We start from the raw sequence: 21491 nt of genomic DNA, 5'->3' as shown, positions 1-21491 counted from the left end.
ATATAAACTACACAGTAGCATTCTGTGAAAATTCTTTCTGTTCTGTGCATTCAACTAACAGAGTTGAACCTTGCTTTTGATTGAGCCGTTCTGAAACACTCTTTCTGTAGAAACTGCAATTGGACATGCTAAGCGCTAAGAGGCCTACATTGGGAAAAAAATATCTTCAAATAAAAACTACACAGATGCATTCTGTGAAACTTATTTCTGATCTGTAAATTCAGTTAACAGAGATAAAACATATTTTTGATTGAGCAGTTATGAAACACTCTTTTTGTAGAAAATGCAAGTGGAGATTCGGAGCGCTAAGATGGTAATAGTGGAAAAAGGAATGTCTTCAAATATAAACTACACAGAATCATTCGGTGAAACTTCTTTCTGATCTGTGCATTCAGCTAACAGAGTTAAACCATACTTTTGATTGAGCAGATCTGAACACTCTTTCTGTAGAAAATGCAACTGGACATTTGGAGCGCTAAGAGCGTAGTAGTGGAAAAAGGAATATATTCAAATATAAACTACACAGAAGCATTCTGTGAAACTTCTTTCTGATCTGAGCATTCAGCTAACAGAGTGAAACCATACTTTTGATTGAGCAGTTTTGAAACACTCTGTCTGTAGAAAATGCAACTGGACATTCGTAGCGCTAATTGGGTAATAGTGGAAAAAAGAATATGTTCAAATATAAACTACACAGAAGCATTGTATGAAACTTCTTTCTGTTCTGTGCATTCAACTAACAGAGTTGAACCTTACTTTTGATTGAGCCGTTCTGAAACACTCTTTCTGTAGAAACTGCAATTGGACATTCTGAGCGCTAAGAGGCCTATATTGGGAAAAAGAATGTCTACAAATAAAAACTACACAGAAGAATTGTGTGAAACTTCTTTCTGTTCTGTTTGTTCAACTAAAAGAGTTGAACCTTAGTTTTGATTGAGCCGTTCTGAAACACACTTTCTGTAGAAAATGCAAGTGGAGATTCGGAGCGCTAAGAGGGTAATAGTGGAAAAAGGAATGTCTCCAAATATAAACTACACAGAATCATTCTGTGAAACTTCTTTCTGATCTGTGCATTCAGCTAACAGAGTTAAACCATACTTTTGATTGAGCAGATCTGAACACTCTTTCTGTAGAAAATGCAACTGGACATTTGGAGCGCTAAGAGAGTAGTAGTGGAAAAAGGAATATATTCAAATATAAACTACACAGAAGCATTCTGTGAAACTTCTTTCTGATCAGAGCATTCAGCTAACAGAGTTAAACCATACTTTTGATTGAGCAGTTTTGAAACACTCTGTCTGTAGAAAATGCAACTGGACATTCGTAGCGCTAAGTGGGTAATAGTGGAAAAAAGAATATGTTCAAATATAAACTACACAGAAGCATTGTATGAAACTTCTTTCTGTTCTGTGCATTCAACTAACAGAGTTGAACCTTACTTTTGATTGAGCCTTTCTGAAACACTCTTTCTGTAGAAACTGCAATTGGACATTCTGAGCGCTAAGAGGTCTCTATTGGGAAAAATAATATCTTCAAATAAAAACTACACAGAAGCATTGTGTGAAACTTATTTCTGATATGTTCATTAAGCTAACAGAGTTAAACCATACTTTTGATTGCGCAGTTCTGAACACTCTTTCTGTAGAAAATGCAAGTGGACATTCGGAGCGCTAAGAGGGTAATAGTGGAAAAAGGAATATATTCAAATATAAACTACACAGTAGCATTCTGTGAAAATTCTTTCTGTTCTGTGCATTCAACTAACAGAGTTGAACCTTACTTTTGATTGAGCCGTTCTGAAACACTCTTTCTTTAGAAACTGCAATTGGACACGCTAAGCGCTAAGAGGACTACATTGGGAAAAAGAATATCTTCAAATAAAAACTACACAGATGCATTCTGTGAAACTTATTTCTGATCTGTAAATTCAGTTAACAGAGATAAAACATATTTTTGATTGAGCAGTTATGAAACACTCTTTTTGTAGAAAATGCAAGTGGAGATTCGGAGCGCTAAGAGGGTAATAGTGGAAAAAGGAATGTCTTCAAATATAAACTACACAGAATCATTCGGTGAAAGTTCTTTCTGATCTGTGCATTTAGCTAACAGAGTTAAACCATACTTTTGATTGAGCAGATCTGAACACTCTTTCTGTAGAAAATGCAACTGGACATTTGGAGCGCTAAGAGCGTAGTAGTGGAAAAAGGAATATATTCAAATATAAACTACACAGAAGCATTCTGTGAAACTTCTTTCTGATCTGAGCATTCAGCTAACAGAGTTAAACCATACTTTTGATTGAGCAGTTTTGAAACACTCTGTCTGTAGGAAATGCAACTGGACATTCGTAGCGCTAAGTGGGTAATAGTGTAAAAAAGAATATGTTCAAATATAAACTACACAGAAGCATTGTATGAAACTTCTTTCTGTTCTGTGCATTCAACTAACAGAGTTGAACCTTACTTTTGATTGAGCCTTTCTGAAACACTCTTTCTGTAGAAACTGCAATTGGACATTCTGAGCGCTAAGAGGCCTCTATTGGGAAAAATAAAATCTTCAAATAAAAACTACACAGAAGCATTGTGTGAAACTTATTTCTGATATGTTCATTAAGCTAACAGAGTTAAACCATACTTTTGATTGCGCAGTTCTGAACACTCTTTCTGTAGAAAATGCAAGTGGACATTCGGAGCGCTAAGAGGGTAATAGTGGAAAAAGGAATATATTCAAATATAAACTACACAGTAGCATTCTGTGAAAATTCTTTCTGTTCTGTGCATTCAACTAACAGAGTTGAACCTTGCTTTTGATTGAGCCGTTCTGAAACACTCTTTCTGTAGAACCTGCAATTGGACATGCTAAGCGCTAAGAGGCCTACATTGGGAAAAAGAATATCTTCAAATAAAAACTACACAGATGCATTCTGTGAAACTTATTTCTGATCTGTAAATTCAGTTAACAGAGATAAAACATATTTTTGATTGAGCAGTTATGAAACACTCTTTCTGTAGAAAATGCAAGTGGAGATTCGGAGCGCTAAGATGGTAATAGTGGAAAAAGGAATGTCTTCAAATATAAACTACACAGAATCATTCGGTGAAACTTCTTTCTGATCTGTGCATTCAGCTAACAGAGTTAAACCATACTTTTGATTGAGCAGATCTGAACATTCTTTCTGTAGAAAATGCAAATGGACATTTGGAGCGCTAAGAGCGTAGTAGTGGAAAAAGGAATATATTCAAATATAAACTACACAGAAGCATTCTGTGAAACTTCTTTCTGATCTGAGCATTCAGCTAACAGAGTTAAACCATACTTTTGATTGAGCAGTTTTGAAACACTCTGTCTGTAGAAAATGCAACTGGACATTCGTAGCGCTAATTGGGTAATAGTGGAAAAAAGAATATGTTCAAATATAAACTACACAGAAGCATTGTATGAAACTTCTTTCTGTTCTGTGCATTCAACTAACAGAGTTGAACCTTACTTTTGATTGAGCCGTTCTGAAACACTCTTTCTGTAGAAACTGCAATTGGACATTCTGAGCGCTAAGAGGCCTATATTGGGAAAAAGAATGTCTACAAATAAAAAGTACACAGAAGAATTGTGTGAAACTTCTTTCTGTTCTGTTTGTTCAACTAAAAGAGTTGAACCTTAGTTTTGATTGAGCCGTTCTGAAACACAATTTCTGTAGAAAATGCAAGTGGAGATTCGGAGCGCTAAGAGGTTAATAGTGGAAAAAGGAATGTCTCCAAATATAAACTACACAGAATCATTCTGTGAAACTTCTTTCTGATCTGTGCATTCAGCTAACAGAGTTAAAACATACTTTTGATTGAGCAGATCTGAACACTCTTTCTGTAGAAAATGAAACTGGACATTTGGAGCGCTAAGAGAGTAGTAGTGGAAAAAGGAATATATTCAAATATAAACTACACAGAAGCATTCTGTGAAACTTCTTTCTGATCTGAGCATTCAGCTAACAGAGTTAAACCATACTTTTGATTGAGCAGTTTTGAAACACTCTGTCTGTAGAAAATGCAACTGGACATTCGTAGCGCTAAGTGGGTAATAGTGGAAAAAAGAATATGTTCAAATATAAACTACACAGAAGCATTGTATGAAACTTCTTTCTGTTCTGTGCATTCAACTAACAGAGTTGAACCTTACTTTTGATTGAGCCTTTCTGAAACACTCTTTCTGTAGAAACTGCAATTGGACATTCTGAGCGCTAAGAGGCCTCTATTGGGAAAAATAATATCTTCAAATAAAAACTACACAGAAGCATTGTGTGAAACTTATTTCTGATATGTTCATTAAGCTAACAGAGTTAAACCATACTTTTGATTGCGCAGTTCTGAACACTCTTTCTGTAGAAAATGCAAGTGGACATTCGGAGCGCTAAGAGGGTAATAGTGGAAAAAGGAATATATTCAAATATAAACTACACAGTAGCATTCTGTGAAAATTCTTTCTGTTCTGTGCATTCAACTAACAGAGTTGAACCTTGCTTTTGATTGAGCCGTTCTGAAACACTCTTTCTGTAGAAACTGCAATTGGACATGCTAAGCGCTAAGAGGACTACATTGGGAAAAAGAATATCTTCAAATAAAAACTACACAGATGCATTCTGTGAAACTTATTTCTGATCTGTAAATTCAGTTAACAGAGATAAAACATATTTTTGATTGAGCAGTTATGAAACACTCTTTTTGTAGAAAATGCAAGTGGAGATTCGGAGCGCTAAGAGGGTAATAGTGGAAAAAGGAATGTCTTCAAATATAAACTACACAGAATCATTCGGTGAAACTTCTTTCTGATCTGTGCATTCAGCTAACAGAGTTAAACCATACTTTTGATTGAGCAGATCTGAACACTCTTTCTGTAGAAAATGCAACTGGACATTTGGAGCGCTAAGAGCGTAGTAGTGGAAAAAGGAATATATTCAAATATAAACTACACAGAAGCATTCTGTGAAACTTCTTTCTGATCTGAGCATTCAGCTAACAGAGTTAAACCATACTTTTGATTGAGCAGTTTTGAAACACTCTGTCTGTAGGAAATGCAACTGGACATTCGTAGCGCTAAGTGGGTAATAGTGGAAAAAAGAATATGTTCAAATATAAACTACACAGAAGCATTGTATGAAACTTCTTTCTGTTCTGTGCATTCAACTAACAGAGTTGAACCTTACTTTTGATTGAGCCTTTCTGAAACACTCTTTCTGTAGAAACTGCAATTGGACATTCTGAGCGCTAAGAGGCCTCTATTGGGAAAAATAAAATCTTCAAATAAAAACTACACAGAAGCATTGTGTGAAACTTATTTCTGATATGTTCATTAAGCTAACAGAGTTAAACCATACTTTTGATTGCGCAGTTCTGAACACTCTTTCTGTAGAAAATGCAAGTGGACATTCGGAGCGCTAAGAGGGTAATAGTGGAAAAAGGAATATATTCAAATATAAACTACACAGTAGCATTCTGTGAAAATTCTTTCTGTTCTGTGCATTCAACTAACAGAGTTGAACCTTGCTTTTGATTGAGCCGTTCTGAAACACTCTTTCTGTAGAAACTGCAATTGGACATGCTAAGCGCTAAGAGGCCTACATTGGGAAAAAGAATATCTTCAAATAAAAACTACACAGATGCATTTTGTGAAACTTATTTCTGATCTGTAAATTCAGTTAACAGAGATAAAACATATTTTTGATTGAGCAGTTATGAAACACTCTTTTTGTAGAAAATGCAAGTGGAGATTCGGAGCGCTAAGATGGTAATAGTGGAAAAAGGAATGTCTTCAAATATAAACTACACAGAATCATTCTGTGAAACTTCTTTCTGATCTGTGCATTCAGCTAACAGAGTTAAACCATACTTTTGATTGAGCAGATCTGAACACTCTTTCTGTAGAAAATGCAACTGGACATTTGGAGCGCTAAGAGCGTAGTAGTGGAAAAAGGAATATATTCAAATATAAACTACACAGAAGCATTCTGTGAAACTTCTTTCTGATCTGAGCATTCAGCTAACAGAGTTAAACCATACTTTTGATTGAGCAGTTTTGAAACACTCTGTCTGTAGAAAATGCAACTGGACATTCGTAGCGCTAATTGGGTAATAGTGGAAAAAAGAATATGTTCAAATATAAACTACACAGAAGCATTGTATGAAACTTCTTTCTGTTCTGTGCATTCAACTAACAGAGTTGAACCTTACTTTTGATTGAGCCGTTCTGAAACACTCTTTCTGTAGAAACTGCAATTGGACATTCTGAGCGCTAAGAGGCCTATATTGGGAAAAAGAATGTCCACAAATAAAAACTACACAGAAGAATTGTGTGAAACTTCTTTCTGTTCTGTTTGTTCAACTAAAAGAGTTGAACCTTAGTTTTGATTGAGCCGTTCTGAAACACACTTTCTGTAGAAAATGCAAGTGGAGATTCGGAGCGCTAAGAGGGTAATAGTGGAAAAAGGAATGTCTCCAAATATAAACTACACAGAATCATTCTGTGAAACTTCTTTCTGATCTGTGCATTCAGCTAACGGAGTTAAACCATACTTTTGATTGAGCAGATCTGAACACTCTTTCTGTAGAAAATGCAACTGGACATTTGGAGCGCTAAGAGAGTAGTAGTGGAAAAAGGAATATATTCAAATATAAACTACACAGAAGCATTCTGTGAAACTTCTTTCTGATCTGAGCATTCAGCTAACAGAGATAAACCATACTTTTGATTGAGCAGTTTTGAAACACTCTGTCTGTAGAAAATGCAACTGGACATTCGTAGCGCTAAGTGGGTAATAGTGGAAAAAAGTATATGTTCAAATATAAACTACACAGAAACATTGTATGAAACTTCTTTCTGTTCTGTGCATTCAACTAACAGGGTTGAACCTTACTTTTGATTGAGCCTTTCTGAAACACTCTTTCTGTAGAAACTGCAATTGGACATTCTGAGCGCTAAGAGGCCTCTATTGGGAAAAATAATATCTTCAAATAAAAACTACACAGAAGCATTGTGTGAAACTTATTTCTGATATGTTCATTAAGCTAACAGAGTTAAACCATACTTTTGATTGCGCAGTTCTGAACACTCTTTCTGTAGAAAATGCAAGTGGACATTCGGAGCGCTAAGAGGGTAATAGTGGAAAAAGGAATATATTCAAATATAAACTACACAGTAGCATTCTGTGAAAATTCTTTCTGTTCTGTGCATTCAACTAACAGAGTTGAACCTTACTTTTGATTGAGCCGTTCTGAAACACTCTTTCTGTAGAAACTGCAATTGGACATGATAAGCGCTAAGAGGACTACATTGGGAAAAAGAATATCTTCAAATAAAAACTACACAGATGCATTCTGTGAAACTTATTTCTGATCTGTAAATTCAGTTAACAGAGATTAAACATATTTTAGATTGAGCAGTTATGAAACACTCTTTTTGTAGAAAATGCAAGTGGAGATTCGGAGCGCTAAGAGGGTAATAGTGGAAAAAGGAATGTATTCAAATATAAACTACACAGAATCATTCGGTGAAATTTCTTTCTGATCTGTGCATTCAGCTAACAGAGTTAAACCATACTTTTGATTGAGCAGATCTGAACACTCTTTCTGTAGAAAATGCAACTGGACATTTCGAGCGCTAAGAGCGTAGTAGTGGGAAAAGGAATATATTCAAATATAAACTACACAGAAGCATTCTGTGAAACTTCTTTCTGATCTGAGCATTCAGCTAACAGAGTTAAACCATACTTTTGATTGAGCAGTTTTGAAACACTCTGTCTGTACAAAATGCAACTGGACATTCGTAGCGCTAAGTGGGTAATAGTGGAAAAAAGAATATGTTCAAATATAAACTACACAGAAGCATTGTATGAAACTTCTTTCTGTTCTGTGCATTCAACTAACAGAGTTGAACCTTACTTTTGATTGAGCCGTTCTGAAACACTCTTTCTGTAGAAACTGCAATTGGACATGCTAAGCGCTAAGAGGCCTACATTGGGAAAAAGAATATCTTCAAATAAAAACTACACAGATGCATTCTGTGAAACTTATTTCTGATCTGTAAATTCAGTTAACAGAGATAAAACATATTTTTGATTGAGCAGTTATGAAACACTCTTTTTGTAGAAAATGCAAGTGGAGATTCGGAGCGCTAAGAGGGTAATAGTGGAAAAAGGAATGTCTTCAAATATAAACTACACAGAATCATTCGGTGAAACTTCTTTCTGATCTGTGCATTCAGCTAACAGAGTTAAACCATACTTTTGATTGAGCAGATCTGAACACTCTTTCTGTAGAAAATGCAACTGGACATTAGGAGCGCTAAGAGCGTAGTAGTGGATAAAGGAATATATTCAAATATAAACTACACAGAAGCATTCTGTGAAACTTATTTCTGATCTGAGCATTCAGCTAACAGAGTTAAACCATACTTTTGATTGAGCAGTTTTGAAACACTCTGTCTGTAGAAAATGCAACTGGACATTCGTAGCGCTAAGTTTGTAATAGTGGAAAAAAGAATATGTTCAAATATAAACTACACAGAAGCATTGTATGAAACTTCTTTCTGTTCTGTGCATTCAACTAACAGAGTTGAACCTTACTTTTGATTGAGCCGTTCTGAAACACTCTTTCTGTAGAAACTGCAATTGGATATTCTGAGCGCTAAGAGGCCTATATTGGGAAAAAGAATGTCTACAAATAAAAACTACACAGAAGAATTGTGTGAAACTTCTTTCTGTTCTGTTTGTTCAACTAAAAGAGTTGAACCTTAGTTTTGATTGAGCCGTTCTGAAACACTCTTTCTGTAGAAAATGCAAGTGGAGATTCGGAGCGCTAAGAGGGTAATAGTGGAAAAAGGAATGTCTCCAAATATAAACTACACAGAATCATTCTGTGAAACTTCTTTCTGATCTGTGCATTCAGCTAACAGAGTTAAACCATACTTTTGATTGAGCAGATCTGAACACACTTTCTGTAGAAAATGCAACTGGACATTTGGAGCGCTAAGAGAGTAGTAGTGGAAAAAGGAATATATTCAAATATAAACTACACAGAAGCATTCTGTGAAACTTCTTTCTGATCTGAGCATTCAGCTAACAGAGTTAAACCATACTTTTGATTGAGCAGTTTTGAAACACTCTGTCTGTAGAAAATGCAACTGGACATTCGTAGCGCTAAGTGGGTAATAGTGGAAAAAAGAATATGTTCAAATATAAACTACACAGAAGCATTGTATGAATCTTCTTTCTGTTCTGTGCATTCAACTAACAGAGTTGAACCTTACTTTTGATTGAGCCTTTCTGAAACACTCTTTCTGTAGAAACTGCAATTGGACATTCTGAGCGCCAAGAGGCCTCTATTGGGAAAAATAATATCTTCAAATAAAAACTACACAGAAGCATTGTGTGAAACTTATTTCTGATATGTTCATTAAGCTAACAGAGTTAAACCATACTTTTGATTGCGCAGTTCTGAACACTCTTTCTGTAGAAAATGCAAGTGGACATTCGGAGCGCTAAGAGGGTAATAGTGGAAAAAGGAATATATTCAAATATAAACTACACAGTAGCATTCTGTGAAAATACTTTTTCTTCTGTGCATTCAACTAACAGAGTTGAACCTTACTTTTGATTGAGCCGTTCTGAAACACTCTTTCTGTAGAAACTGCAATTGGACATGCTAAGGGCTAAGAGGCCTACATTGGGAAAAATAATATCTTCAAATAAAAACTACACAGATGCATTCTCTGAAACTTATTTCTGATCTGTAAATTAAGTTAACAGAGATAAAACATATTTTTGATTGAGCAGTTATGAAACACCCTTTTTGTAGAAAATGCAAGTGGAGATTCGGAGCGCTAAGAGGGTAATAGTGGAAAAAGGAATGTCTTCAAATATAAACTACACAGAATCATTCGGTGAAACTACTTTCTGATCTGTGCATTCAGCTAACAGAGTTAAACCATACTTTTGATTGAGCAGATCTGAACACTCTTTCTGTAGAAAATGCAACTGGACATTTGGAGCGCTAAGAGCGTAGTAGTGGAAAAAGGAATATATTCAAATATAAACTACACAGAAGCATTCTGTGAAACTTCTTTCTGATCTGAGCATTCAGCTAACAGAGTTAAACCATACTTTTGATTGAGCAGTTTTGAAACACTCTGTCTGTAGAAAATGCAACTGGACATTCGTAGCGCTAAGTGGGTAATAGTGGAAAAAAGAATATGTTCAAATATAAACTACACAGAAGCATTGTATGAAACTTCTTTCTGTTCTGTGCATTCAACTAACAGAGTTGAACCTTACTTTTGATTGAGCCTTTCTGAAACACTCTTTCTGTAGAAACTGCAATTGGACATTCTGAGCGCTAAGAGGCCTATATTGGGAAAAATAAAATCTTCAAATAAAAACTACACAGAAGCATTGTGTGAAACTTATTTCTGATATGTTCATTAAGCTAACAGAGTTAAACCATACTTTTGATTGCGCAGTTCTGAACACTCTTTCTGTAGAAAATGCAAGTGGACATTCGGAGCGCTAAGAGGGTAATAGTGGAAAAAGGAATATATTCAAATATAAACTACACAGTAGCATTCTGTGAAAATTCTTTCTGTTCTGTGCATTCAACTAACAGAGTTGAACCTTACTTTTGATTGAGCCGTTCTGAAACACTCTTTCTGTAGAAACTGCAATTGGACATGATAAGCGCTAAGAGGACTACATTGGGAAAAAGAATATCTTCAAATAAAAACTACACAGATGCATTCTGTGAAACTTATTTCTGATCTGTAAATTCAGTTAACAGAGATTAAACATATTTTAGATTGAGCAGTTATGAAACACTCTTTTTGTAGAAAATGCAAGTGGAGATTCGGAGCGCTAAGAGGGTAATAGTGGAAAAAGGAATGTATTCAAATATAAACTACACAGAATCATTCGGTGAAATTTCTTTCTGATCTGTGCATTCAGCTAACAGAGTTAAACCATACTTTTGATTGAGCAGATCTGAACACTCTTTCTGTAGAAAATGCAACTGGACATTTCGAGCGCTAAGAGCGTAGTAGTGGGAAAAGGAATATATTCAAATATAAACTACACAGAAGCATTCTGTGAAACTTCTTTCTGATCTGAGCATTCAGCTAACAGAGTTAAACCATACTTTTGATTGAGCAGTTTTGAAACACTCTGTCTGTACAAAATGCAACTGGACATTCGTAGCGCTAAGTGGGTAATAGTGGAAAAAAGAATATGTTCAAATATAAACTACACAGAAGCATTGTATGAAACTTCTTTCTGTTCTGTGCATTCAACTAACAGAGTTGAACCTTACTTTTGATTGAGCCGTTCTGAAACACTCTTTCTGTAGAAACTGCAATTGGACATGCTAAGCGCTAAGAGGCCTACATTGGGAAAAAGAATATCTTCAAATAAAAACTACACAGATGCATTCTGTGAAACTTATTTCTGATCTGTAAATTCAGTTAACAGAGATAAAACATATTTTTGATTGAGCAGTTATGAAACACTCTTTTTGTAGAAAATGCAAGTGGAGATTCGGAGCGCTAAGAGGGTAATAGTGGAAAAAGGAATGTCTTCAAATATAAACTACACAGAATCATTCGGTGAAACTTCTTTCTGATCTGTGCATTCAGCTAACAGAGTTAAACCATACTTTTGATTGAGCAGATCTGAACACTCTTTCTGTAGAAAATGCAACTGGACATTAGGAGCGCTAAGAGCGTAGTAGTGGATAAAGGAATATATTCAAATATAAACTACACAGAAGCATTCTGTGAAACTTATTTCTGATCTGAGCATTCAGCTAACAGAGTTAAACCATACTTTTGATTGAGCAGTTTTGAAACACTCTGTCTGTAGAAAATGCAACTGGACATTCGTAGCGCTAAGTTTGTAATAGTGGAAAAAAGAATATGTTCAAATATAAACTACACAGAAGCATTGTATGAAACTTCTTTCTGTTCTGTGCATTCAACTAACAGAGTTGAACCTTACTTTTGATTGAGCCGTTCTGAAACACTCTTTCTGTAGAAACTGCAATTGGATATTCTGAGCGCTAAGAGGCCTATATTGGGAAAAAGAATGTCTACAAATAAAAACTACACAGAAGAATTGTGTGAAACTTCTTTCTGTTCTGTTTGTTCAACTAAAAGAGTTGAACCTTAGTTTTGATTGAGCCGTTCTGAAACACTCTTTCTGTAGAAAATGCAAGTGGAGATTCGGAGCGCTAAGAGGGTAATAGTGGAAAAAGGAATGTCTCCAAATATAAACTACACAGAATCATTCTGTGAAACTTCTTTCTGATCTGTGCATTCAGCTAACAGAGTTAAACCATACTTTTGATTGAGCAGATCTGAACACACTTTCTGTAGAAAATGCAACTGGACATTTGGAGCGCTAAGAGAGTAGTAGTGGAAAAAGGAATATATTCAAATATAAACTACACAGAAGCATTCTGTGAAACTTCTTTCTGATCTGAGCATTCAGCTAACAGAGTTAAACCATACTTTTGATTGAGCAGTTTTGAAACACTCTGTCTGTAGAAAATGCAACTGGACATTCGTAGCGCTAAGTGGGTAATAGTGGAAAAAAGAATATGTTCAAATATAAACTACACAGAAGCATTGTATGAATCTTCTTTCTGTTCTGTGCATTCAACTAACAGAGTTGAACCTTACTTTTGATTGAGCCTTTCTGAAACACTCTTTCTGTAGAAACTGCAATTGGACATTCTGAGCGCCAAGAGGCCTCTATTGGGAAAAATAATATCTTCAAATAAAAACTACACAGAAGCATTGTGTGAAACTTATTTCTGATATGTTCATTAAGCTAACAGAGTTAAACCATACTTTTGATTGCGCAGTTCTGAACACTCTTTCTGTAGAAAATGCAAGTGGACATTCGGAGCGCTAAGAGGGTAATAGTGGAAAAAGGAATATATTCAAATATAAACTACACAGTAGCATTCTGTGAAAATACTTTTTCTTCTGTGCATTCAACTAACAGAGTTGAACCTTACTTTTGATTGAGCCGTTCTGAAACACTCTTTCTGTAGAAACTGCAATTGGACATGCTAAGGGCTAAGAGGCCTACATTGGGAAAAATAATATCTTCAAATAAAAACTACACAGATGCATTCTCTGAAACTTATTTCTGATCTGTAAATTAAGTTAACAGAGATAAAACATATTTTTGATTGAGCAGTTATGAAACACCCTTTTTGTAGAAAATGCAAGTGGAGATTCGGAGCGCTAAGAGGGTAATAGTGGAAAAAGGAATGTCTTCAAATATAAACTACACAGAATCATTCGGTGAAACTACTTTCTGATCTGTGCATTCAGCTAACAGAGTTAAACCATACTTTTGATTGAGCAGATCTGAACACTCTTTCTGTAGAAAATGCAACTGGACATTTGGAGCGCTAAGAGCGTAGTAGTGGAAAAAGGAATATATTCAAATATAAACTACACAGAAGCATTCTCTGAAACTTCTTTCTGATCTGAGCATTCAGCTAACAGAGTTAAACCATACTTTTGATTGAGCAGTTTTGAAACACTCTGTCTGTAGAAAATGCAACTGGACATTCGTAGCGCTAAGTGGGTAATAGTGGAAAAAAGAATATGTTCAAATATAAACTACACAGAAGCATTGTATGAAACTTCTTTCTGTTCTGTGCATTCAACTAACAGAGTTGAACCTTACTTTTGATTGAGCCTTTCTGAAACACTCTTTCTGTAGAAACTGCAATTGGACATTCTGAGCGCTAAGAGGCCTATATTGGGAAAAATAAAATCTTCAAATAAAAACTACACAGAAGCATTGTGTGAAACTTATTTCTGATATGTTCATTAAGCTAACAGAGTTAAACCATACTTTTGATTGCGCAGTTCTGAACACTCTTTCTGTAGAAAATGCAAGTGGACATTCGGAGCGCTAAGAGGGTAATAGTGGAAAAAGGAATATATTCAAATATAAACTACACAGTAGCATTCTGTGAAAATTCTTTCTGTTCTGTGCATTCAACTAACAGAGTTGAACCTTACTTTTGATTGAGCCGTTCTGAAACACTCTTTCTGTAGAAACTGCAATTGGACATGCTAAGCACTAAGAGGCCTACATTGGGAAAAATAATATCTTCAAATAAAAACTACACAGATGCATTCTGTGAAACTTATTTCTGATCTGTAAATTCAGTTAACAGAGATAAAACATATTTTTGATTGAGCAGTTATGAAACACTCTTTTTGTAGAAAATGCAAGTGGAGATTCGGAGCGCTAAGAGGGTAATAGTGGAAAAAGGAATGTCTTCAAATATAAACTACACAGAATCATTCGGTGAAACTTCTTTCTGATCTGTGCATTCAGCTAACAGAGTTAAACCATACTTTTGATTGAGCAGATCTGAACACTCTTTCTGTAGAAAATGCAACTGGACATTTCGAGCGCTAAGAACGTAGTAGTGGAAAAAGTAATATATTCTAATATAAACTACACAGAAGCATTCTGTGAAACTTCTTTCTGATCTGAGCATTCAGCTAACAGAGTTAAACCATACTTTTGATTGAGCAGTTTTGAAACACTCTGTCTGTAGAAAATGCAACTGGACATTCGTAGCGCTAAGTGGGTAATAGTGGAAAAAAGAATATGTTCAAATATGAACTACACAGAAGCATTGTATGAAACTTCTTTGTGTTCTGTGCATTCAACTAACAGAGTTGAACCTTACTTTTTATTGAGCCGTTCTGAAACACTCTTTCTGTAGAAACTGCAATTGGACATTCTGAGCGCTAAAGGCCTATATTGGGAAAAAGAATGTCTACAAATAAAAACTACACAGAAGAATTGTGTGAAACTTCTTTCTGTTCTGTTTGTTCAACTAAAAGAGTTGAACCTTAGTTTTGATTGAGCAGTTCTGAAACACTCTTTCTGTAGAAAATGCAAGTGGAGATTCGGAGCGCTAAGAGGGTAATAGTGGAAAAAGGAATGTCTCCAAATATAAACTACACAGAATCATTCTGTGAAACTTCTTTTTGATCTGTGCATTCAGCTAACAGAGTTAAACCATACTTTTGATTGAGCAGATCTGAACTCTCTTTCTGTAGAAAATGCAACTGGACATTTGGAGCGCTAAGAGAGTAGTAGTGGAAAAAGGAATATATTCAAATATAAACTATACAGAAGCATTCTGTGAAACTTCTTTCTGATCTGAGCATTCAGCTAACAGAGTTAAACCATACATTTGATTGAGCAGTTTTGAAACACTCTGTCTGTAGAAAATGCAACTGGACATTCGTAGCGCTAAGTGGGTAATAGTGGAAAAAAGAATATGTTCAAATATAAACTACACAGAAGCATTGTATGAAACTTCTTTCTGTTCTGTGCATTCAACTAACAGAGTTGAACATTACTTTTGATTGAGCCTTTCTGAAACACTCTTTCTGTAGAAACTGCAATTGGACATTCTGAGCGCTAAGAGGCCTATATTGGGAAAAATAATATCTTCAAATAAAAACTACACAGAAGCATTGTGTGAAACTTATTTCTGATATGTTCATTAAGCTAACAGAGTTAAACCATACTTTTGATTGCGCAGTTCTGAACACTCTTTCTGTAGAAAATGCAAGTGGACATTCGGAGCGCTAAGAGGGTAATAGTGGAAAAAGGAATATATTCAAATATAAACTACACAGTAGCATTCTGTGAAAACTCTTTCTGTTCTGTGCATTCAGCTAACAGAGTTGAACCTTACTTTTGATTGAGCCGTTCTGAAACACTCTTTCTGTAGAAACTGCAATTGGACATGCTAAGCGCTAAGAGGCCTACATTGGGAAAAAGAATATCTTCAAATAAAAACTACACAGATGCATTCTGTGAAACTTATTTCTGATCTGTAAATTCGGTTAACAGAGATAAAACATATTTTTGATTGAGCAGTTATGAAACACTCTTTTTGTAGAAAATGCAAGTGGAGATTCGGAGCGCTAAGCGGGTAATAGTGGAAAAAGGAATGCCTTCAAATATAAACTACACAGAATCATTCGGTGAAACTTCTTTCTGATCTGTGCATTCAGCTAACAGAGTTAAACCATACTTTTGATTGAGCAGATCTGAACACTCTTTCTGTAGAAAATGCAACTGGACATTTGGAGCGCTAAGAGCGTAGTAGTGGAAAAAGGAATATATTCAAATATAAACTACACAGAAGCATTCTGTGAAACTTCTTTCTGATCTGAGCATTCAGCTAACAGAGTTAAACCATACTTTTGATTGAGCAGTTTTGAAACACTCTGTCTGTAGAAAATGCAACTGGACATTCGTAGCGCTAAGTGGGTAATAGTGGAAAAAAGAATATGTTCAAATATAAACTACACAGAAGCATTGTATGAAACTTCTTTCTGTTCTGTGCATTCAACTAACAGAGTTGAACCTTACTTTTGATTGAGCCGATCTGAAACACTCTTTTGTAGAAACTGCAATTGGACATTCTGAGCGCTAAGAGGCCTATATTGGGAAAAAGAATGTCTGCAAATAAAAACTACACAGAAGAATTGTGTGAAACTTCTTTCTGTTCTGTTTGTTCAACTAAAAGGGTTGAACCTTAGTTTTGATTGAGCCGTTCTGAAACACTCTTTCTGTAGAAAATGCAAGTGGAGATTCGGAGCGCTAAGAGGGTAATAGTGGAAAAAGGAATGTCTCCAAATATAAACTACACAGAATCATTCTGTGAAACTTCTTTCTGATCTGTGCATTCAGCTAACAGAGTTAAACCATACCTTTGATTGAGCAGATCTGAACACTCTTTCTGTAGAAAATGCAACTGGACATTTGGAGCGCTAAGAGAGTAGTAGTGGAAAAAGGAATATATTCAAATATAAACTACACAGAAGCATTCTGTGAAACTTCTTTCTGATCTGAGCATTCAGCTAACAGAGTTAAACCATACTTTTGATTGAGCAGTTTTGAAACACTCTGTCTGTAGAAAATGCAACTGGACATTCGTAGCGCTAAGTGGGTAATAGTGGAAAAAGAATATGTTCAAATATAAACTACACAGAAGCATTGTATGAAACTTCTTTCTGTTCTGTGCATTCAACTAACAGAGTTGAACCTTACTTTTGATTGAGCCTTTCTGAAACACTCTTTCTGTAGAAACTGCAATTGGACATTCTGAGCGCTAAGAGGCCTCTATTGGGAAAAATAATATCTTCAAATAAAAACTACACAGAAGCATTGTGTGAAACTTATTTCTGATATGTTCATTAAGCTAACAGAGTTAAACCATACTTTTGATTGCGCAGTTCTGAAAACTCTTTCTGTAGAAAATGCAAGTGGACATTCGGAGCGCTAAGAGGGTAATAGTGGAAAAAGGAATATATTCAAATATAAACTACACAGTAGCATTCTGTGAAAATTCTTTCTGTTCTGTGCATTCAACTAACAGAGTTGAACCTTACTTTTGATTGAGCCGTTCTGAAACACTCTTTCTGTAGAAACTGCAATTGGACAAGCTAAGCGCTAAGAGGCCTACATTGGGAAAAAGAATATCTTCAAATAAAAACTACACAGATGCATTCTGTGAAACTTATTTCTGATCTGTAAATTCAGTTAACAGAGATAAAACTTATTTTTGATTGAGCAGTTATGAAACACTCTTTTTGTAGAAAATGCAAGTGGAGATTCGGAGCGCTAAGAGGGTAATAGTGGAAAAAGGAATGTCTTCAAATATAAACTACACAGAATCATTCGGTGAAACTTCTTTCTGATCTGTGCATTCAGCTAACAGAGTTAAACCATACTTTTGATTGAGCAGATCTGAACACTCTTTCTGTAGAAAATGCAACTGGACATTTGGAGCGCTAAGAGCGTAGTAGTGGAAAAAGGAATATATTCAAATATAAACTACACAGAAGCATTCTGTGAAACTTCTTTCTGATCTGAGCATTCAGCTAACAGAGTTAAACCATACTTTTGATTGAGCAGTTTTGAAACACTCTGTCTGTAGAAAATGCAACTGGACATTCGTAGCGCTAAGTGGGTAATAGTGGAAAAAAGAATATGTTCAAATATAAACTACACAGAAGCATTGTATGAAACTTCTTTCTGTTCTGTGCATTCAACTAACAGAGTTGAACCTTACTTTTGATTGAGCCGTTCTGAAACACTCTTTCTGTAGAAACTGCAATTGGATATTCTGAGCGCTAAGAGGCCTATATTGGGAAAAAGAATGTCTACAAATAAAAACTACACAGAAGAATTGTGTGAAACTTCTTTCTGTTCTGTTTGTTCAACTAAAAGAGTTGAACCTTAGTTTTGATTGAGCCGTTCTGAAACACACTTTCTGTAGAAAATGCAAGTGGAGATTCGGAGCGCTAAGAGGGTAATAGTGGAAAAAGGAATGTCTCCAAATATAAACTACACAAAAGTGTCAATCTACTAAATTATCTTCTAATAACTTTCCACCCAGGAGCATTCGTCCCTCTCATTAGACAGTTGTTCTATGCTTCTTTTTTTCACATTCTAATTGCCTCACCTGAACCAAAAAAAGAATGTGGATCTAGGATCAATACCTTTTGAAAAGTCATTTATTTTATTATATTATTTTTTCATATATCTGCATTATTGCATAGAATACCTGATTGGTCTTATGCTAAGTTTTTCATGTAACATTACCTCTGCAAGATGTTAATAAGTATCCTTCCAAAAATGTTTGAAAAATCTTGGGTAAAACATATTACGTAAGTTCCTGTTTTATAGTTTTCCAAGAGTTTTACTATCCTTGGCCAATGACAAAATTCAAAGCAGAGATACAGTACACAACTTTTGTAAAACTTACCTATTTTTCTTATAAGACTGTGGCTTTGTTTTGTTTTGTTTTGAACTTCTTTTCTGTGATGTGACATGAGACTGTGTGTTGAGTTAGGGGTGGGGACATACATTAACAGAGGTTTAGGAACTGCTTTGCTAAAGCAAATTTGAGGAGAAAATGGGGAGACTAATACAAGATTTCTCTTTAAACAGTGGGAGTTGAAGGGGTAGGTGGTTTTTGGAGAAAGAAGAGACCCATTCATGGCACAGGCTTCTTTATGTTTCTGCTCTGTGTGATACTTAATGAGGATACAGACATTCACTTCCTCTATTTCCCACCCCTGGCCGGGGGTAACCCAAAGGTACCTGATAAAGACACAGCCTTATAGCTGTATCAAGTATCCCTGAGTGTGTTAGGACTGGAGAGGCCTAAGGAATAAAAAACATACATGCATTAAATGGAACAAATACAGAGAAGAAGAAAACTCAGACATGGTACATTAATTGTGTACCTTTCCTTACAACCCAGCACATCACAGGGTACATGACCTGCTTCCTTTTGACCTGCTTCCTTTATGTTCACTGCATGAACAGGGAAGGGGGTTGGGGTACACGTGGGAGATAATTGTGTTTACTATGTACCTGGTATTAATACATCTATAGAGACAATTGGAATGACTATACTGGAGAAACAGCAAGAGAAGAACTGAAAAGGCTAAAACAAATACTTGGTTCTCTAAAAAATACTCCAAAGGATTTCTCATGTCTGACAAATTACATTTTAGTCTAATAGTAATAAGTGACCAAAACTAAGGTGATTTGATAAATATCATAAGGTATTTTATTGTGAAATTGATATCTATACATATTGCTTATAAAGCTCAGTAATCTGTTCTTGAATTGAGAAATTACTGAGACAACATCAAAAGCTGTCATTTTTGTTTCTATGTTGTCGTTGTTATTGTTTGTGAGGTCAGAGCTTCTAAACTTTATGACTGTTTGAAAGGGGCCTATATAGACCTTGCCTGAATATTAAGTCATGTGAAATGATAAAAAGCTTTCTGATTTATTGGGTTAGACAAAGAAAAAATTGAGAAATTGAGCATCATTAAAATTAAAGACTTTTGTTATTAAAACTGTGCTTAGAATGAAAACAAAAGCCACAGGTTGGGAGAAAATTTTTTCAAAACACATTCAAAACATTTTCAAAACATATCAGATAAATTACTGGTATTTAAAGCATACAGAGAACTCGAAAATAAGAAAGAAAACAACTCATTTAAAAAATAGTCCAAAGGTCTAAATACAGCTGTCAAATGGGGATTTTGAAGTTACTAGTCATGTATCATTAGGGAACTGCAAGTCACAGCAACCGTGAGATATTATTACATGACTATTAAAATGACCAATATCCAAAAGTCTGATGATACCAAAAGCTGGCAAATGTGAGGAGAAACAGGAACTTTTATTCATTGCTTGTGAGAATGCAGAATAGTACAGCTACTTTGGCAGTCAGTTTGGCAGTTTCCTATAAAACTAAACATACTCCTACCACACAACCCAGCAATTACATTCCCGGTATTTACTTAAAGGATTTGAAAACTTACATGCACACAAAAGCCTTCTTCCCATGAATGTTACAGGAGCCTTATTCATGATCACTAAAATCGAAATGTCCTTCAGGAAGTGAATGGAAAAATAAACTGTGGTATATCCAGGCAATGGAATAGTATTCTGTCAAGCTACAGAAGACACACAGGAACCTTTAAATGCATATTGCCAAGTGAAAGAAGCCAGTCTGAAAAGTCTACATACCGTATGATTCAACTACATGACCTTCTGGAGAAAGCAAAACTATGGAGACAGTAAAGAGATCAGTGACTATTAGGGATTTGGAGGAGATTTGTGCAGTCTAAACATGTCATGTGCCAACAATGACGTAAAGATATGTGAGATAAAGTATGACGAATTCTATTGACAAACACACGCAATGGCTTCCATTTAACTGAGAAGAAACCATATACCTAGCACAAGTCTTTTTCTGTGCATTAACTTTTTGTAATACAACTATATGAAGTTATAGCCTATTTTATATATGAATAAAAGCATTTCCAAAGGTTAAGAAAGGGCACAGTGAGAGTGAGAAGCACAGTCTGGGTAGGCAGGTCAATCTAGTTTTCTATCTGTGCTTTAAACTGCTATAACCATCAACTCAATCTACTAATTTATCTTCTACATAAATTAGTAGAGGAAACGATGAACGGATGGAGCAAGGAAGAATTTTAGGAGAGTGAATCCATTATTCTGTATGACACTGTAATGAGGATTATTTGTCATTACACATTTGACAAAACCTACAGAATTCATAAGACAAGGAGTAAACTCTAATACAAACTACATACTTTAGTCAATAGTAATGTACCAATATTGACTCATCAACTATAACAAATGTACCACACTATTGCAAGATGTTAAAAATCGGGGAAATTGGGGTAGAGGCTGAGGATGACGTGTGAATGCTTATTCACTTCTTTCTACAAACCTAAAATTGCTTTTAAAGAGTCAATAAAAATTAAAACAAGGCAGGGTTTTCATGCAATGGAAAAAAACACACAACTTTAGTAAGTGACTCATAATTATGCTTATGCCACTTTGCTAG

Source organism: Symphalangus syndactylus, chromosome Y (assembly GCF_028878055.3).
Source record: "Symphalangus syndactylus isolate Jambi chromosome Y, NHGRI_mSymSyn1-v2.1_pri, whole genome shotgun sequence".
Classification (NCBI taxonomy): Eukaryota; Metazoa; Chordata; class Mammalia; order Primates; family Hylobatidae; genus Symphalangus; species Symphalangus syndactylus.
The sequence above is the reverse complement of the archived record's forward strand: the minus strand, read 5'-3'. Positions refer to the sequence as shown.